Raw genomic sequence first — 18,398 nt, 5'->3', positions numbered from 1 at the left:
ATTGCATAATGAATGAAATTAATCATAAGGCTAAGCTCAAAATAGTCATGTAATTTTAATGAAACGTAATGTTTCTGTTAGTACTACTATGTGGCAAGGGAAAATGCACATCTGATGAGTTAGTTAAATACAATCAGTTAAGGTATTCCTAAGTTCTTAACAATTATTAAGAGAAATCAAAAGAAAAATCATACAAGTCATTAATGGTAGAACAAATCTCTTATCATATTCCTGCTGAATATGATAATTGGATCTGTAACTATCTTGAATTATTAATTTGGATCATTCATCGATCATCCATGCCTTTAAAGAAACCAGAAGAAAAAACTTAATTGACTCTTAGAGAATGTTATTTTTTCCTTGCCTGTGCTGAGTTTGACAGAGACAGAGTGACTGATTCAAGATGTTTGGTAACACTGGAATGTAAAGGTGAATCTCTATTTTATCTAGCCGCTTGGAAAAACCATTGGAATTGGCCTTTGTGGAAATGCATGTAAACTTTTATGGATGGAAGATGAGATGGGTCTTGTTTAACCTCTAACTCTAGAGGGAGAGATGTGGGAAAGAATGAGCAATGGGGAACATGCCTTTTGATTGTTACCATTTAATACATGACCCAATTCTTCAGACTAGACATGCCTTACCATAAGAGTCTGCCCAGAAATGTTCACCATCTGATCAGAACACTGGTGTTAGAAAATGATTTTAAAAATTTAGCAACTTTATGCTCAAGGCTAGCACTCTGCCACTTAAGCCATAGTGCTACTTCCACTTTTTCTTAAGTAGTTTATTGGAGATAAAGGCCAGTTGTGAGACACTCTTATCTCTAATAAGCTACTCAAAAAAAAAAGCCCAGGAGTGGTGCTGTGGCTCAGGTGGTAGATTGCTAGCCTTGAGAAAGTCCAAGGACAGTACTCAGGCCCTGAGCTCAAGCCCAAGACTGGCACAAAAAAGATGTAGTTTACTTGGGGTCAGGGGGAGGGAAATAGGGACAAAGACATGAGAAGGGGTAGTAATGTTTGTTAAGTAATGTACCTTCTATCTAGCAAATATAATGTAACCCTTCTATTAATTACAATAAAAATATATTTTAAAAAATGTCTCACAGATTTTTATACCCAGGCTCTTTGAACCACAATCCTCAGACCTATGCCTTCTAAGTGGCTACAATTATAACTGTGAACTGCTGGAACCCAGCTTCTTCAAAAATTTTTGAGACAGGATGTCACTAAGTTTCCCAAGCTGACCCAGAACTCACAATCATCCTAAGCTTCCTAAATGCTAGAATACAAGCATCTACTCTGCCCATTTATATAAGTGACTGGCTCCTGATAGGTACATGATCCACCACTTATGGAGTTTATATTTTAACTATAATGTGTAACTAAAAGCAGAAGGTTTGGGTTTTCAGGTTTGTGGATATAGGCCTTAATTGTGAGGACAAACAGGACAATGTTAACAAAAATTAATATTCAGGGATGAAGAGTAAAAATCTCCATGATAGATATCCCATGTAGATCCTTTATAATGTGAAGAGGCTGTGTAACCATTACTTACTGACTCAGTTATCGGTGATAGAGTAAAATTCTGGCTTTAGCAAACTGGCCAATTTGTTATGTTCTCCAAACAACAGATACTTAAGTTCAGGGACAATTACGATCTCTAAAGCTAAATCTTTGGCCTCTATCTGGCACAATTTTAACCTGGATTAACCCAACTGTTCACTTTCTAAATTTCAAAAGAAATATATACATTACTGGGCACTGGTGAGCTGAGGATGCTCTGATTGTGAATCTGAGCTTTATGCCTCAGCCTCAAGGTGCTTCTGCCATCTCAAGCCCACCCCTTCTACCAGCTATATTTTCTGCAGCTGCATGTCCCCTTCATGAGTGCCAGTGAGCTCTAGACTTGGTTGTCACTGCATACTGCTTGAGATGTGAGTGGTTTCGACGTGTTGTAAAGTTTTGTTGAGTTATTATATCCTTGAAAAGCATCTTGTGTTTGAGTCTATTGAATATGTTCACCAGCTCCATAATCTCAAGTCCCAAAATGGATGCTGTTGTCAATAGTCTGAATGCTAATAAAGAAATAGGCAAAATATAGCCATGTTAGAAAAGTTGATGTAAATCTTCACAGTGTTGAAACACTTGTAGAGGAATAGATGTAGCAGAATTCATTGACCCACTCAATTTGTCAATTAAATTTAATGAGTGAATAATCATTAAAATTGTAAAGCAATGTATAGAAGACTCTTAACCCTTTCAGGATGGAAAGCTTCTCTTACCCTAGAGAACCAGTTACATTTATTGGCTTGTTCCTGGAGTGCAGAACATGAGGATAGAAAAGAAATTGAGAAAATTGGTGAACACTACTTAAGTAACATAGACTAGTGTCACCATGTTTATTGTGTACCTGCAGATGTGAGGAGAAGGGAATATTACAGGTGATAGTTCTTTAAAAAAATCTGTACCTCTAAAATAGTCATGAGGAAAGCACCAAACTCAGATTGGAAATCATTTTACACAACAGCAGGAAATCTAAGTCATGGAAAACAAGAAAGTTGTCACAAACCAATAAGGATTGGGGTTAAATGATAACTAAAATAGAGTACAGCATTGGCTACTGGAATAGCACGTTAGTGAAAATGTAGATGAGTTCAAATAATGAGTAATGTTCAACTACTAATAATATATCAATGTCAAGCTCTTAATTTGGCAAAGTTATCCTAATGCAGGATGCTAACAATGAAAAGGCTAAGTAAGATGTCCATAAAAGCTGTATTATCTTTGAAATATTATTTAGACTTAAAAATGAAGGTTTAGTTTTAAAAGGTTGCTTGAGATAATCTTTTATTAAAGAACATTCTAATATATTTACAATTGGAAAAGAATCATGCGCTTTTTTTTTTGCCAGTCCTGGGGCCTGAACTCAGGGCACTGTTCTTAGGCTTTCTCAAGGCTAGAGCTCTACCACTTGAGCCACAGCACCATTTCCAGCTTTTTTTCTGTGTGTGTGGTACCAAGGAATCGAGCTAGGCCAACTTCAGGCCCCAAGAATCACACTTTTAAATCCAAGTAGCAGAACTAGTAGCAAGAAGAGAACTTAGTTTAACCCAAATTAGTTGGGAAATCAAGTGAACTATATAAGATAGGCCAAGAAAGATTCACTGGATCATAGCACACATGAAAAAGTGACTTGCTGCAGATGAAACTCTTGGTATTCTTTTACAGTTCTCAGAGATGTGCATTTGTCCTTATATTTCTTCTCCTGTAACATGACCCTCTTCCTAATATTAACCACACTGACTTACCCCCATAATGCCTCGTCCCCTGGGTCTTCTTTTAGGAAGTTCAAAGGGGATTTTTTTTCACACCCAAATTATTCTGAGGTATTTTCTTCCTTTCTTCTCTGAGCATGTTTATCTTGTTTCAATCACCTTGTCTCTACCATGAAAAACAACAAATGGTGCCTGATGTTCTGCTATGTCAAAGTAGTAAGCAATGAAAGGGGGCTGGCAGCCAGCTGTTTCCCATCTCTGCTGTGGACAGAAGGAGCAGACTAGTACCCACGTAAAGGAACTATGGACAGGTCTCTAGGACGATCTTTTTTACGTGCCCTCCTGCTGTCAGCACAGACCCAGCAGGAAAATAATTTTGTTTCCTTTTCTAAGTCATAAATTTGAAATGAAGTTCAGTTTGGAACAGAATAAAAGATGGGAAGAATAAAAAGGAAAACATTAATGCTATCCTTTTATACAAGTATAGATATAGGACACTTATTTAATAATAAAATGAACTCAGAATCCCCTTTACCAAGAAAGAGAAGTTAGGACTTAGGGATTATAATTATGAAAGTTCTTCTTTATAGCATATTTAAGCTAAAAAAATATGTGTCCTACTGGGCTAGTTTGTTGGGAATAAAAAAATACAAGGTATAGAGATCTAATAGGAACTATGTTTTGTTTCGTGAGAATGAGATGAATGTGAATTTTTATAATAACAACTACTTTGTATTTATGAGATCTTTGACCTAAAGGCACTACTAAGAAAATGTTCCTCTGTTAACATTTAAGTGTTTTTATAATACTTTAACAGCTTAAATTCTTGATGAAAATGTATCACAACATCTGCTCATTTCCAGAAGACACAGTTGCCACAGAGAATCTAGATGGTATAAAACTATGAGGAAACCAAAGCAAACAAACAAACAAAAGCTGAAAGGAAAAGAAAGTTTGTAATCTAGACACTTTCTTCATGTTTAAGTATTTATGATCATCCCTTATCTATTTTAAGTAACAAAACTGGTTTTCATGCAATATTTGGCTATTATTAGGCTATCATTTATCACCAATGAAAATTTTAGCTTTATTAAAGAAAGACTGACTTTTATGCAATAATGTACAATATCAAGTTCTTTTGTGCCTATTGATCCAGCAGTAAGGCTGCAATGTTATTTCCTCACAAGAGAACCATTCAATGTGTTTAAAGATTGTTTTAATGGCTGTTTTCCAGGACACATGACATCTGAAATTTTTAATAAATCTTTATCCCTCTGACTAAGCCTTTAAAGAACTATGAAAAATGACAGTAAAATGCTGGAGAATGTTTAATAATCACCTACAAAAGATGTGGATGGGAGCGTGGCCTAGTAATAGGGTGCTTGCCTACCATGCACAACGTCCTGGTTTCTATTCCTCATTACCACATACACAGAAAAAGCTGGAAGTAGGGCTGTGGCTCAAGTGGTAGACTGCTAGCCTTGAGAAAAGCCCAAGGACAGTGCCCATACCCTGAGTTCAAGTCCAAGCCCTGCAAAGAATACAAAACAAAAAGTGTGGATGCCTCTAGATGTGTATACAATTCAACTTGTAATCAGTTTTATTGATATAAAGTGTACATTATTTTGTTGATATTTGAGCACTTCTATCTATAAACAACCAATTGACAAATACTTTATGATCTTGTGCCAATGCTGATAGATTGTTTTAAGTGAAATGATGAAGATCTGTGTTCCACCTTCCCCTATCATTAGGTGAATAAGACATATTGGATAGATCAGGAAAGTTTCTAAATTATTTGATATTGCACAATATATAGCCTCAGAAATAACCTATTTTTAAGTTTAATGTATATTATTAGCATTTTATCCATTATTTTCTTCATCTGAAGGTAGCAATAAACCTACTACCATGGATAGTACTTGGATAGAGAAAGACTTTCATGTGGACCTATTGCAAACAACAACTGCTTTGTCACTGCAGGTAGAGTCCGGACATGCACAATAGCTCTTTATTATATGTTTTGGTATCTATACCACCATGTAGATATAATTAAAACAATATAAAATCATTTATAATAATAAAGTCTACACAATAATTACAAACTGCTTAGAGTATTTATCTTTGCTTTGAAATATAATTTACATGATTTAAAATGATACAACCATTTTTATAATGAAAAAAGAATGAGGAAGAGGAACAGGAACAGGAGGAGGAGTGGAGAGGAAATCTAAACATTCAAGATATATCCTTATACAAAAATTAGTAAAATAAGATTATTTGGAAAAAAAGAACTAAAGATAAAGTATAAGTGTAGGAAGTGGGATTATGAATCAAATCATAAGACTTAGTAATTAATTTCAAGTGGGGAAAGCGGATGAGAAAAATCTGTTTACACAAACCCCAAAAAGGAATGATGGATTTAAAAGAGAAAATTTAGCAGTGTCTGTGCAGTGAAATGACAATTATGAGCTTGGTTTAACCAGTATTCCCCATTGTATTTTTAGGGTTTCTATTATAATCAACTTCGATAAAAGGAGAATCTTATTTTGCAAAGATCAATCACTGGAAGAATTTTGCCACTAACTCTATTCACCTTATATAGTATACTTCAAACATTTCCAATGATAGGGTATCTTTGTCAAATAGTTATTATTTTTATGTTTTAAACTTATTTATTGTTGTTTTAGAGATGACATACAGCGGAATTACCTTTACATATGCCAGGTAATAAGTACGTTCCTTTCTTTTGCATAGTATCATCTGTCCCTCATTCTCTCCCATTCCCTCCCTCTCATCTCCAGCCACAAGTGGCATGGTTCACTTTCATCAATGTCCACTGCAGTCAGAGGGCTCTGCTGTTGCACTTTTTCACCCATTTTCTGCTGATTCTGTGCCCTCCCTCCACCTTTCCTCAGATGTGCACATGAATGCGCTGGATTTGTGCTAAAAAAAAAAATAGAGTCATCAGAAAATGCACAAACAAATTAAGGAAAATGTCCTTCATTTTCTTATCTTTGGAATTCCTTTCAGTATGCATATTATTTAGTATGCATATGAAGAGAAGCTTGGGTACTACAACTTGATGATTTTTTTTCCCCTTAAGGCTATCCTCTTTTAGTCTCATTGTACATGAATGTTTAGAATCCTGTATAATTCTTTGGCAAACAATTAACTCAAAACATTGACATTCTCACTTCTATATGCCCATAATTAAAGAAACAGAGCATACAAAAGCTGTTAAGTGTTGCTAGGGTTGAGGAAGTACTAAGTACAAACAATGCCTTTGGAAGTTTATAAAGATAAATAGTACATTGGGGAGAAAGTAAACTGAGAACCCTTTTTTTTCCAAGCAAGGAGATAATATAGATAGATGTGATATATATGTATATTTATATAAACAGATAGATGATAGATAGATAGATAGATAGATAGATAGATAGATAGATAGATAGATAAATGATAGATATCATCATGAGTCTAGATACTTTAAAATGCTGAGAGCAACATTCTGGTAGAGAGAGGTTCACCTTGTCCCTGGGTTGAGCTGAGTATTTCAGAGAGAATAAATAAGATGTCATATTAATTAAATGAAAAGAAATACGTATTGGCACAATAATAGGTACTGGATGCCTGAAAAAAATGAGGTATCCAATCCCTCTGAGTAAATCAAATTTAGTGCTTGTGACAAGTAAATATTTATAATTAAGTTCAACAAACCTCCTTATTTTCTCATGATTAACACCTTCTGTATTTAATGGGCAATAGTCAGATGAAATTATTTCAAAATTAATGCTTGGTGCCTCTGCTTTACTGTATCCCAAACTCATGTTTGAATAGAGTTTCTAGCAATAGGGTTGTTAGATAGGTGCTTAGGCGATTGCAAAGGATTGTGTCTTTTTAGTGAATGAATGAATGGATCTAGTGGAACGTTAAGTGAATGGGTTAATGGTTTCCCTCATTTGTAGTAGTGGGATTGTTAAATGGGATTCTAAACATTCACGAAATGAAAGCAAAGGAAGATATTCTTAGGAGAAGCTCACAAAGGCTCGACAGCTATGTGTCTAGAATCATATAAAATGATGTTTATCTAAATGAACACCAAGAAATGGAAATCAGATGGGGTTTTTTTCCTCTCGTTTTAATTTTGTGTTTTGTACCTTTTCCCCTTTGCACTGTTTTTGACTCCTGTACTTTATGTCTTCTAGGTTTGTTTATCTGTTTTAGGGAGAGAAGGGAGGAGCACAGAAATAATGCAACAAAGGTGAACAAATGCATCACTAGACACTTGCTAGACACTATATTGGAAATGAATTATACACCTAGTTGGGGAAGAGATCTGGAGGGAAAAAAGCTGAGAAAATGAAGACAGAGGTGACTGACACTGTTCAAAAACTGCCAACCCTATCACATCATCTTTACAATAAAAATTTAATAATAGCCATAAAAATTTAAAAAGGAGGAATATTACAAATTATCCAGATGCTCTCATTTGAAACATATTTCCTTCCCTATGATTTACAAAAGATGATTTTCTTTTTCAAGGGTGTAATATGCTACATCCACATTGTTTTCTTTCTCACAGGTATGGATAAACCAATCGTTTTAAAACATATACTGTCAACAAAAATAAGATTATTGATTTCTTCATTAAATATTCATATCCCAGGAACTTTCTAGGCATACATCAGAAATGAAGGAGGGAAGTTGTAAATCTCTTTTTTCAGACCTTAGAAGAGAAACTATACACTAAAATGGAATTGTGTGAAAGAACGTTAATAGTAAAATTGAGAGGTGAGGACTTGAGTTTGAACACATAGCTTCATATTTGCTATATAGACACTCTTCCACATAAACCACACATCAGCTCTTTTTAAAAAAAATGTATTGGATCTTTAATTTTGCCTAGAACCAATCTTTCTAGTCCCTGCATTCTGGTGAGCTGACATTGTTGGCATGATCCTTCATGCCTAGACTTTAGAACTTAACTTTGTTGCTATGTTTTGACATGTTTTCTACTCAATTCTGTGCCTAGTGGAAAGAAATATGCAGTTTCTCCTCTACAAGGAGAAATGTTTCTCTTTTTCATTTCTCTTTAACCCTCTTGTACTTGCTGTGTGTGTGTGTGTGTGTGTGTGTGTGTGTAGGTGAGTGCACGTCTCACACGCGTGCGCCTGTACACTCTCACACTTGGTGCATTGGTTTGGTAGTTAGAATTCAGAGCCTGGATTCTGTCTCTAAGCTTTAATGCTCAATGTTAGCCCCTGAGTTACAGCTTGATTTTATTAGGGGTTAGTTGGAGATCAGAATCTTATAGACTTATAGACTTTCCTACCCAGGCTGGCATAGAACTGCGATTCTTAGATCTCAGCTTCCTCAGCAGCAAGGATTATAGGCATGAGCTATCAGTGTCCAGCTGCTAAAAGTTTTGTTTCTTTTTTAGAAATGTGAGCTGATTCTGTTCAAGAAAAATGCAGTCATTACCTTACTTAGGTAACAGTAACACCTTTGTGAATCACCTTTACAATAAAAATGAAAGAAAGCAAATGTAAGAACTGGAAGTTTTATGTCTGCTAGACTGACCATGCAGCCGGTATGAAAACAGTGATTTTGCGCTTGTGAAGAAGTGGTGGTCTGTGGGCACAGTACCTGGTCAGAATGTGTGTACTGTGTGAAATCGTGGACAGCAGCCTCAACTTTTATCACACTCATAAATGCATATTCAATGTGCCTGGCCTGTTATCATCAAGATAAAATGTATAAATCAGTGGGAAGCAATCAATGCAGTCTTTAACATTAGTTTTACCTCTGAAAGTGTTCGGCAAATAACTCCAAGTGTTGCTCTTAAAAATGGACCTCTTGGGGCCGCGAGTTTGGCCAAGTCGTAGAGTGCTTTGCCTAGCATGCCCGAAGACCTGGGTTCGATTCCTCGGTACTACATACAGAGGAAAAAGCGGGAAGTGGTTCTGAGGCTCAAGTGGTAGAACTCTAGCCTTGAGAAAATGCAAGGACAATGTTCAGGCCCTGAGCTCAAGCCCAGGACTAGCAAAAAAGAAAAAAAAAATGGACCTCTTGAGCTAGGTATAGGTGGCTCACACCTGGAATCCCAGCTACTCAATAGATTCAGAGTGGAGGATCATTGTTCAAAGCCAATCTCCAAATGAACCTCCAAAAAGTCCGAAATGGAGCTGTGGCTCCAGTGGTAGAATGTCAGTATCTTACCAACATACAGATTTCAGCCTGGAGGCAATCTGTAATTTAGAACGAGTTCTTTATAAATACATTATGATTTTTGTTAGTTTAAGTGCCTTGTGAGGAGAAACTAGAAAAACTAGATCAGGAGGAAGTTAATTCTGGATTCTGGTCATTTGAGTGAAGATGCCCAACCTTACAACTTATGAAATGAGTCATCTTGGAAGAAACTGTATACATATCTCTCTATATAGTTATAAACTATATATATTATACACACAATATAACATGTATACATATGTTGTTTAGCCATTATACTTTAAATATCCCAACAACCATATATATATTACATTTCATTATGAAATGTACCTTCAAATCTAGATTATTATTATATCCACAGTACTTAGGACAGTGTGAATTCAAAAATACTTATTCAATGAATGAATGGATTCTGTTGCAGATATGAACATTATAGCTGAAAATGGTTTGATAATTCATCCAATGCATAGCTAGCATGTAAAGGGACTAAGATGTGGACATATGTCTGTCTGACTATAAAATACATATGCTTAACCACACAAATTTGTGGTGGAAATATTCAGTAAAATATTGATGTGTAGTAATGCTTAATTCAGGGAGAGAAAAAAGGGTAGAGAATGGAAATCATCAGTTCTGGGAACCAAAATACATGACAGGAGAGAAGAATGTGCAGGGTCCAACTGTGGTTTGTGGGAGCAGCTGCATTCTAAACTGAAGGCCATTCTAAATGGGCATCTTTGAGAATGGAGTCTAAGAATTCTGCATTCCTCAGAAGTGCACTGCTAATTCTATGCATACAATGGTGGACACATACTGAGTAGAAAAGACCTATTGAGCAGAGAAAGTGGACAAGAGGCTCAGTCAGTGAAAAGCATAAGCAGAGTAGACTTGAGAGTGGGAATGGTGAGGGGGTTCCAATTGGGAAACAAACCTAAGTGCTCAAAGAAGTCATCATCTTGCTTAGCCAAGGATCCAGAATTCTCATTAGTAGAAAGAACTTACTAAGGTATCTTACCAGCTTTCAAAAGTATACTTTTGTTACTGGCACTGTAAAAAGAGACTTCTTTGAGAAAAGAAAATTTATGTGACTGGGATTAATTTGAAGAAATTATAGGATCCTGAGATTTTAAAGGGGAGTTATTATGGCAAGCATTTAAGCATCCTGTGCGATGCAAAGTTGAACTTTCTCTCAAAGCTTCTGCTTCCTGAGAGCTGATGATTACAGTGCAGTGCCTAATTCTATGGTTGCAGTGGTAATTACAGGTATCTTAACCTCGAAGAGCTGCACCCACACTCACATGTCCTGTGCAGACACAAATAGCAGTGTCAAAAACCTCGACTGCCTCGCACAAGGTCATCACTGTAGGTCATATTGGATAGCACCATCTTGAGCATGGTTTTAATATTTATTTTTCTATTATCATGGATCATGAAATAGCAACAAATGTACATTTGCTTTCAAGAATCCTTCTTTCTGTAACTTGTTTGGTATTGAAGGCGGAATGAATGAAGGGTCTGGAATATGCTTTAAGCATGTGGTCTACAACTGAGTGGCTACAGCCTCGTCACAGTACTATTTTTAAATGACACATATTACGTTTCTCCATCATATAATCATTTGTTTCACACGAGACACTTTTTTTTATGTGCGTAGTTTGGAATACTCAGAGAAAGTTTGTTAATGTTCCCAAGAAGCCATCGGAAAGTTGAACGATGGGATGCCTAAGAACCTCCACATATGATACTGATTTTAGTTCTTTTCCTCAGGCTAAAAAGGAAATGTATTTCCAATTAATAATTCACTGCATTTGTGCATGATTAGATGAATACTTGGAATGCCATCCTTAACATAAAAAACTGAAACTAAATGTACTTTCAGACTCCTTATAGACCCTCAAAAGCTCTATTAGTTATTAATTTGCTTGGTGTTTCTTAAGGTATGTCAGTGATGGTAAGGAATTCGTGAAAATAAGGGAACTTAAACAGGAGTGCTTTCAAAATTGGCTTTAAAGTATATCATCACCTCAGCTTATCTAATCCAAGTATTTGTCTCTCATATTTAATATCATATTGGCAAACAATCAATACCTTTTTGTCATGCTGGGGAATGAACACAGAGATTTGTGCATGCTGTGAAAGCACACTACAACTGAACTAAGACAACAGACTCAATGAGTTTACATTTTAAAGCTTCTTTGATTGATTATTGATGCTTAATGACACATCATCTATTTTTGCCTCCTAATTTTCCATACAGGTTCTACTTACTCCTCTTATGACTCAATAATGAAGCTGTTCTACTAAGCTATTACCAAATTAATATTTTCTCCATATTAATCATTTAAATACTCATGTTTTAATGACAGCCCTCATTCTATCTTAGAGAACTGTAACTGGAAAAAGTTTAAAAAATGATTTGTTTATTTGAAATAAGAAATAGAAGGAGGAAAACAAAATGATTGGGAGGGGTGAGGAAGAGAAATGGAGACAAAAACATGAGAAGGGGTATCAATGTGGGAGAAATAATGCACCTATTACCTGGTGAATGTAACTCTAATCCCGCTATACATTACCCGAACAATAAAAGATTTAAAAAACTGAGAACAGAAAAAAAATTATGTTAGTCTTACTAACATTTACAAGAAACTGGCTTAAAGAAAAAAAATTACATTTTTTTAAGACAAAACTTATTTACTGGTAATTTTACCAGGCCTGTACTTAGGAAAAGGAATTTTAACCAAGTCAAAGTTTATGTCTATATATGTCTTTTATATTAAGTTATTGATTTTGAACATCATACTAAAATATGGGCTGCACGTCAAAGAATTAGTGTGTTATGCAAAAGAAACATGATTGATTGACATGAGAAAGGGTATCAATGTATGTGAAGTAATGCACCTTCTATCTGGTGATTATAATGTAACCCTTCTATTAATTACAATAAAAATATATGAAAAAAGTATACATGATTAAATAGTCTCCTCTTATTTAAAAATTTAATTCTTTGGGAGCTGGGAACATGGCCTAGTGGTAGAGTGCTTGCCTAGCATGCATGAAGCCCTGGGTTCAATTCCTTGGTACCACATACACAGAAAAAGCCATAAGTGGTGCTGTGGCTCTAGTCGTAGAGCATTAGCTTTGAGAAAGCTCAAGGACAGTGGCTGAGGCCCTGAGTTCAGTCCCTAAGACTGGCAAATAAATAAATAAATAAATAAATAAATAAATAAATAAATAAATAAATAAATAAATGCATCTTTAGTTCTTTTGCTACAAATCTAAGGTAACTAGTCAAAAATTTTAAATTTTATTTCAAAGGTAAAAACTAGATTAATATGTATATATGGCATCTATGTCACTATAATAATAGCTACAAATTATTATGTTCAATGCATTTGTGACCTTCAAATGTCAAAATTAGCTAGACCTGTTCCCAAATTGTTAGTGAAGTGATGCAGATTTGTGTACATGTATTTCTAATGATAACAGCAAAATAGTACTGGTATTTATTTCTAATGAAGACAACTGAATAGTACTGGTCTAATTCTGTTAATCATAAATATCATCCTAAAATTATTTATACAGTGGAAATAGCTGGACATTGATAAATTGGTCAACAGTTTATGTGTGTGTGTGTGTGTGTGTGTGTGTGTGTGTGTGTGTGTGTGTGTGTGTGTGTGTGTGTTTTGCCAGTCCTGGGATTGAGCTCAGGGCCTGAGCACTGTTCTTGGACTTTTTCAAAGCTAGAGCTCTACCACTGGAGCATCAGCACGATTTCTGGCTTTTCCTATGTATGTGGTACTGAGGAATCAAACCTGGGTCTTCATGCATGCTAGGCAAGCATTCCACCACTAGGCAAAACTCTTGGCCCTTTTGTGTGCTTTCTAAAGAAATTTATCTGTGGATATTCTCATGTTTGTCATTATAATTAGTCTTTTGCTGCAAGGCACTTATAACCGAATTTATAGAAAACATCTCTAGCAATAAAAAGAACAGTTTAAGGTCCTATAATCTGAATCATCTTCTAGTCTAGCACCTTGCAGCATACCAACAGAATTTTCTGCTAAGTGAATTTCCCATGAAACCTACCAGATCATATAGGGAAACAACATTAGGTTATTTTGTAGTCAGAGATAACAGTTACCTTAAACACGGACATACCTACTCATGATGGACCCTCCTCCTCCTGCACCCCTTTTCAGAGAATTTGGGCTTACATGACTTATTCCTATAATCCTAGCTACTTGACAGGCTGAGAGGGTTCAAGTCAGAGGAGGCAGGAAAGTCTGTGAGATTCTTATCTTCAATTAAGCACCAAAGAAACAGAAGTGGATCTGTGGTTCAAGTGGTAGAGCACTAGCCTTGAGGGAAAACAAACAAACAAACAAAAATAAAACCTCAGTGACAATATCCAGGACTTGAATTCTGAGTTCAAGCTCTTGAACTGCTAACATAAACAAATTAATTAATTAATAATTAACCTATTAATTAATTAAGAAGAACCAAAGTTGTTCAGAAAGGAAATAAAGCAATGTAGACAGATGATGTTAGGTCACAAGACTTAAATTTGTCATCTCTGACATGGTAAAAATGATAAACCCTTTATAAATAGGCAAAAGATAAAATAGACAAAGGACTGAAAGATAGATTTGGCAAAAGGAAGTCCTGAAAGTTCCCCATTTTACCCATTCCAAACCATTGTCTAAAGATTATGGTCCACGACACTGACACATATCTCAGTTACAGCCAGCAATTACTACGTTGGGAATTTAACTCTCATTTTCTGAATGGGGAACAGGAAATCTTTATCTTTTTCTGATTCTCTTTACTAAGATAAATCCTCACTAACACTTGTGGGCTATCATGACTCCAGAACAGGTCTGACATGAATGCTTTTCCGTATCCTCTTTCTAAATCTTTGTTCAAAAGTAATTCAATTTAGTAGAAGGGATAATGATTCCCATTGCTAGTATTTGGCTTTTCTTTTTCTTTTTTTGTCCAGTAAGCTTCCTCCTATCCCTTTTCCTAGGAACAGGAGAACAGTCACCTGATTCTCTCCTGAATCAGTCTTTCCCATATTGTGGCCTTGATACCCAGGTTGTTGTGATTGATGCAAGGATGAATGACAGTGTCACAAAACAGGGTCAATCAGGCTGACATCTCACAGAAGATATATGGGACTTGGAAAGAGCAACTCTGTTTTTCTACTGTTAGAGGCCATGGCATCTGTAGTTCCTGGCTAGCTGCTGTCCTGCCATAGGAGGAGAAGCCAGGAAGAAGTGGAAGTAATATATGTAGATGAAGTTTCTTTTAAGAAAGCTCACTTCTATATAGCCTACATTCAAAATCATTCTTCTTCACCTGATCAGATTATCGGTGCACAACTTTGGCTCAGATTTCTTTTTGCATACAGCATACAATTTAAATATCAACAACTTCTTTCATAAATGACTTTTCTGTGTTGCATACTTTTGTAATTAAAACAGTTGATCTTTCTAGGCTCAAAATCAGGCAAAAGTTCTTGTTGATCTGCTACCAAGATTTGGTAGTTTTCAATAATTATTAAACTTTATGATTGGAATTGACTCAGAAACAGCAGTATGGAGGGGGGAAGAAATCCTTCACTAAACACTCTGCTGATCACATAGTAAAAAAGAAAACAAAAGTCTCCCTTCTGCTGTGTTTATCCTCTTTAACAAAAGTAATCCTCAAAGAATTATCAGCTGAAAACAATGTGTCTGGTAGCTATAGTCCACTGAGTCAAATTTTGCTGCACCAAAGATCAAAATGGCATTGCACTGACTTCAGTCCTTGAGCACCACTCTGATACCATTAAGGAAGATAAGTGGCAGGATGTCACAATGTGCATACTTGTGTCCTGATGGATGTGCCCAAAGATGTGTTCACTTCTTGGGTTCCTTCCCACATGGCACCTCTTCCTGCAATTTATTGACACCAGATGTTTTCTTTTCTTTCTTTCTTTTTTTTTCTATCAGTAAGACTTGTAGCGATGTCTATTTAAAGTTAAATGGAATAATTGAAGCCAGAGCATCATACTTTGAATGAAGTAAATCAAAGCACATCACAGTCATAAAAATGCAGACGAGGGAAAGCATGAATGAGAGAAACCCATTATAAAAAGAAACCAGACTATTAGAGACCGAATGCACTGAGGAAAATTTATCAGCTCACACAACACTGATAGGAATCAATTGGTAACTGGTAAGAGCTCTGACGCCAGAATTAGTGAGCCTGCCTTGCTCTATAAATTAGGCAGAAGGCTTTTGTCATAATGACCTCCTTCTCCATGACAGCTCATGGAAAACAATTCTTCACTTGAATTGCTGTGCATATCAGATGCAAAAACTCTGGCTAATGATAAAAGACATGGACCTGAAGTCTAATCATTTTACGAACAGAATGTTTTAGACAGAGGTTTTAACAAATCAAGGCTTAACTAATGATTGATGGTAGGAAATGGAGACATGGGTTAAGTTCTGATTTAAAAGAAAACTAAGACAGGAAGGACAGTGTGATTAGAAAGGCTCAAAGCAGACTATGAACTATAGCATTAATAATTGTGGACTTTAATGGGTACAGGTCTGGCAGCCAGCAAACAGTAAGAACTTGGACTGATTGAAAATAAATGAGAACTATGAATATTACTCGTACTAAGTGCTTTTGTCAGATGAAGTCATAAATATACCAAATTATAGTAGCCATTTAAAAGCATAGATCAAAGCTATTATGAGTAAAATTATAATGCATAAATATGTCAAGATAATATTTTAAAGAAGTTAACCAATTTTTTCTTTCCTGAAATAGATAAAATTCAAGGCATTTTTCCATATCTGTTGCCTCTTGACTGCAAACACTTAGCTCTGTATGCATCATTTCAGGGAAGAAAGATGATAAGACACCAGGCCTAAGAAGATAAGAGACTCTAGATCTTGTGCTCCCAAAGAGTAATTCTGCTGGAATTGTGAATGGTTAGAATAGGTATGGGAAAAAGAAAGCAAGTCACAATAATACAGCACACACACACACACACACACACACACACACACACACACTAGGTGATTCTTACTCGCTTGCATTCAGAGTAGAAAGAAAAACCCTTGGTTGCCGAAGAAAAGAGAAAAGATGCGGACATAAAAAGAAAGGGAAGTTTTGAGAAGAGGATCCTTTGTGCTTAGATTCTAGAACTGGATTCTTAGAGTGTGGAACAGGGAAAGCAGCAGATCAACAGAGAATGTGGAGAATATCTATGGAATGTCTCTAGGCAGATAGACATGCGAAAGGCATCTCTTGTTCTCTCCTGGAGTAAAATTTTCAGAAAGACGTCTATGTTGGAAACATGGCCAAATATGCCAACAAACTTGCAGGAAATATGGAGACTAGAAAGGTGAATGTCTCTTAGAATGCTTTCTTAGAGATCATAGTCTTTAGTATCATCCAATTCCCTGGAAATTAGAAGCAATAGAATTTTAACACTCCTGCCAAATGAAGTGTTGAAATAAAAATGAGGTTATAATATAGAAAAATAGATTGCTTTTACAATTGGTTTAAAGATTCATATGGAAAAGTGCTGTAAAATACATCAAATGCCTTTGAAAACAATAATATGGGCAAAAATGACCCCCAGTATCCAAAATGTTAGAGAAACAGAAGTAGCTATTGAACAAGCATTAATTGTTTTAGTATATTCAAATGGCAAATTCAGCAAAGAGTAATTCATGGTTCCTAAAATCTGTGGAATTTCTCATAGAGGTAAATGAATATCATCTAAGTGGTTACCAGATAACATAGTCCAGCTTCCTATTCATTCTGACTTGTCTCTACCAAGTTATCATCCAGGTCATGACAGAACCTGGGAAACCTTCAAGTGCATCAACCAAAGGAATATACTTTAGGCCTCATACTAACCCAGAATCAGTTGCTATGATCAGAAAAGGGTGAGATCAGGAGAGAAGGTATGATCAGTGATAAGGAGAAGGATATCAAGGCATGTCATTTATCAGAAAGACAAATAATACATTTTCAAGCTTTCTGAAAAAAATTACAAAATATACAAGGAAAAATTTGGGACAAAAAATGTTTTGAAATGTCTCCTACTCTTTTCGAATAGGAAAATGTACTCTTTTGCGATAGAAGCAAGTTATGTATCTCCATAAGATTTCAGGGGTAAGAGAACATTCTTAGAGGAAGCAAGAAAACTAAGGTAAAGTCTCCTATGGAAAAAAAAATAAATTCTACATGTATGGCAACCTTTCAGTGAAAAGAATGTAACTACACAAAGACAGGAGTATAATTTTATAAGGTTCATATGACAGAGAATTTTTGGAAGAAAATGATGCAAAAGTAGAAACCATTGAGAAAATGGATAAATTTACATTTATTAATTTATATATATTTAAAGTACTTGGTTAGTTTATGGGATGAAGAACATATGGAATATCATCTGAAACTTTTTTTTCAGTAACATGCCTTATTTAAGGATTCATTACATGAAGTTTTGACCAACTGCAGTCAATAAATAAATAACAATCAAAAGGATTCAAAGACAATTTAAAAAAATTCTAGCACACTCGTTACTTGATTCAGATGCTGTGGAGTGGCTGTCAGTCCTGTGTTGTCACCAGTTCTGTTTAAATTGTGTGAGCTGCTGAGGGTTTCCTAGCACTTAATTTTGTGAAAATATGTTTCTCCAAAAGCAAATGGTATGTAAAAGCAAAGTGAAAGTTAATATGCTTAATGTAAATGATAATGTGAAAAAATTTAGAAATGTTTACTTGGGGAAAATGATAGAATTTGTGGTACAACTTTTAGTTTATATGTCCTTATTATTGGTAGTTTGTCTTTGTTATTATAGATCCATGGATACCAAGATCTA

The sequence above is a fragment of the Megascapheus bottae genome, chromosome 15 (assembly GCF_031878675.1).
Source record: "Megascapheus bottae isolate mThoBot1 chromosome 15, mThoBot2.hap1, whole genome shotgun sequence".
In the NCBI taxonomy this organism is placed as follows: Eukaryota; Metazoa; Chordata; class Mammalia; order Rodentia; family Geomyidae; genus Megascapheus; species Megascapheus bottae.
This window is presented reverse-complemented; position numbering follows the sequence as displayed.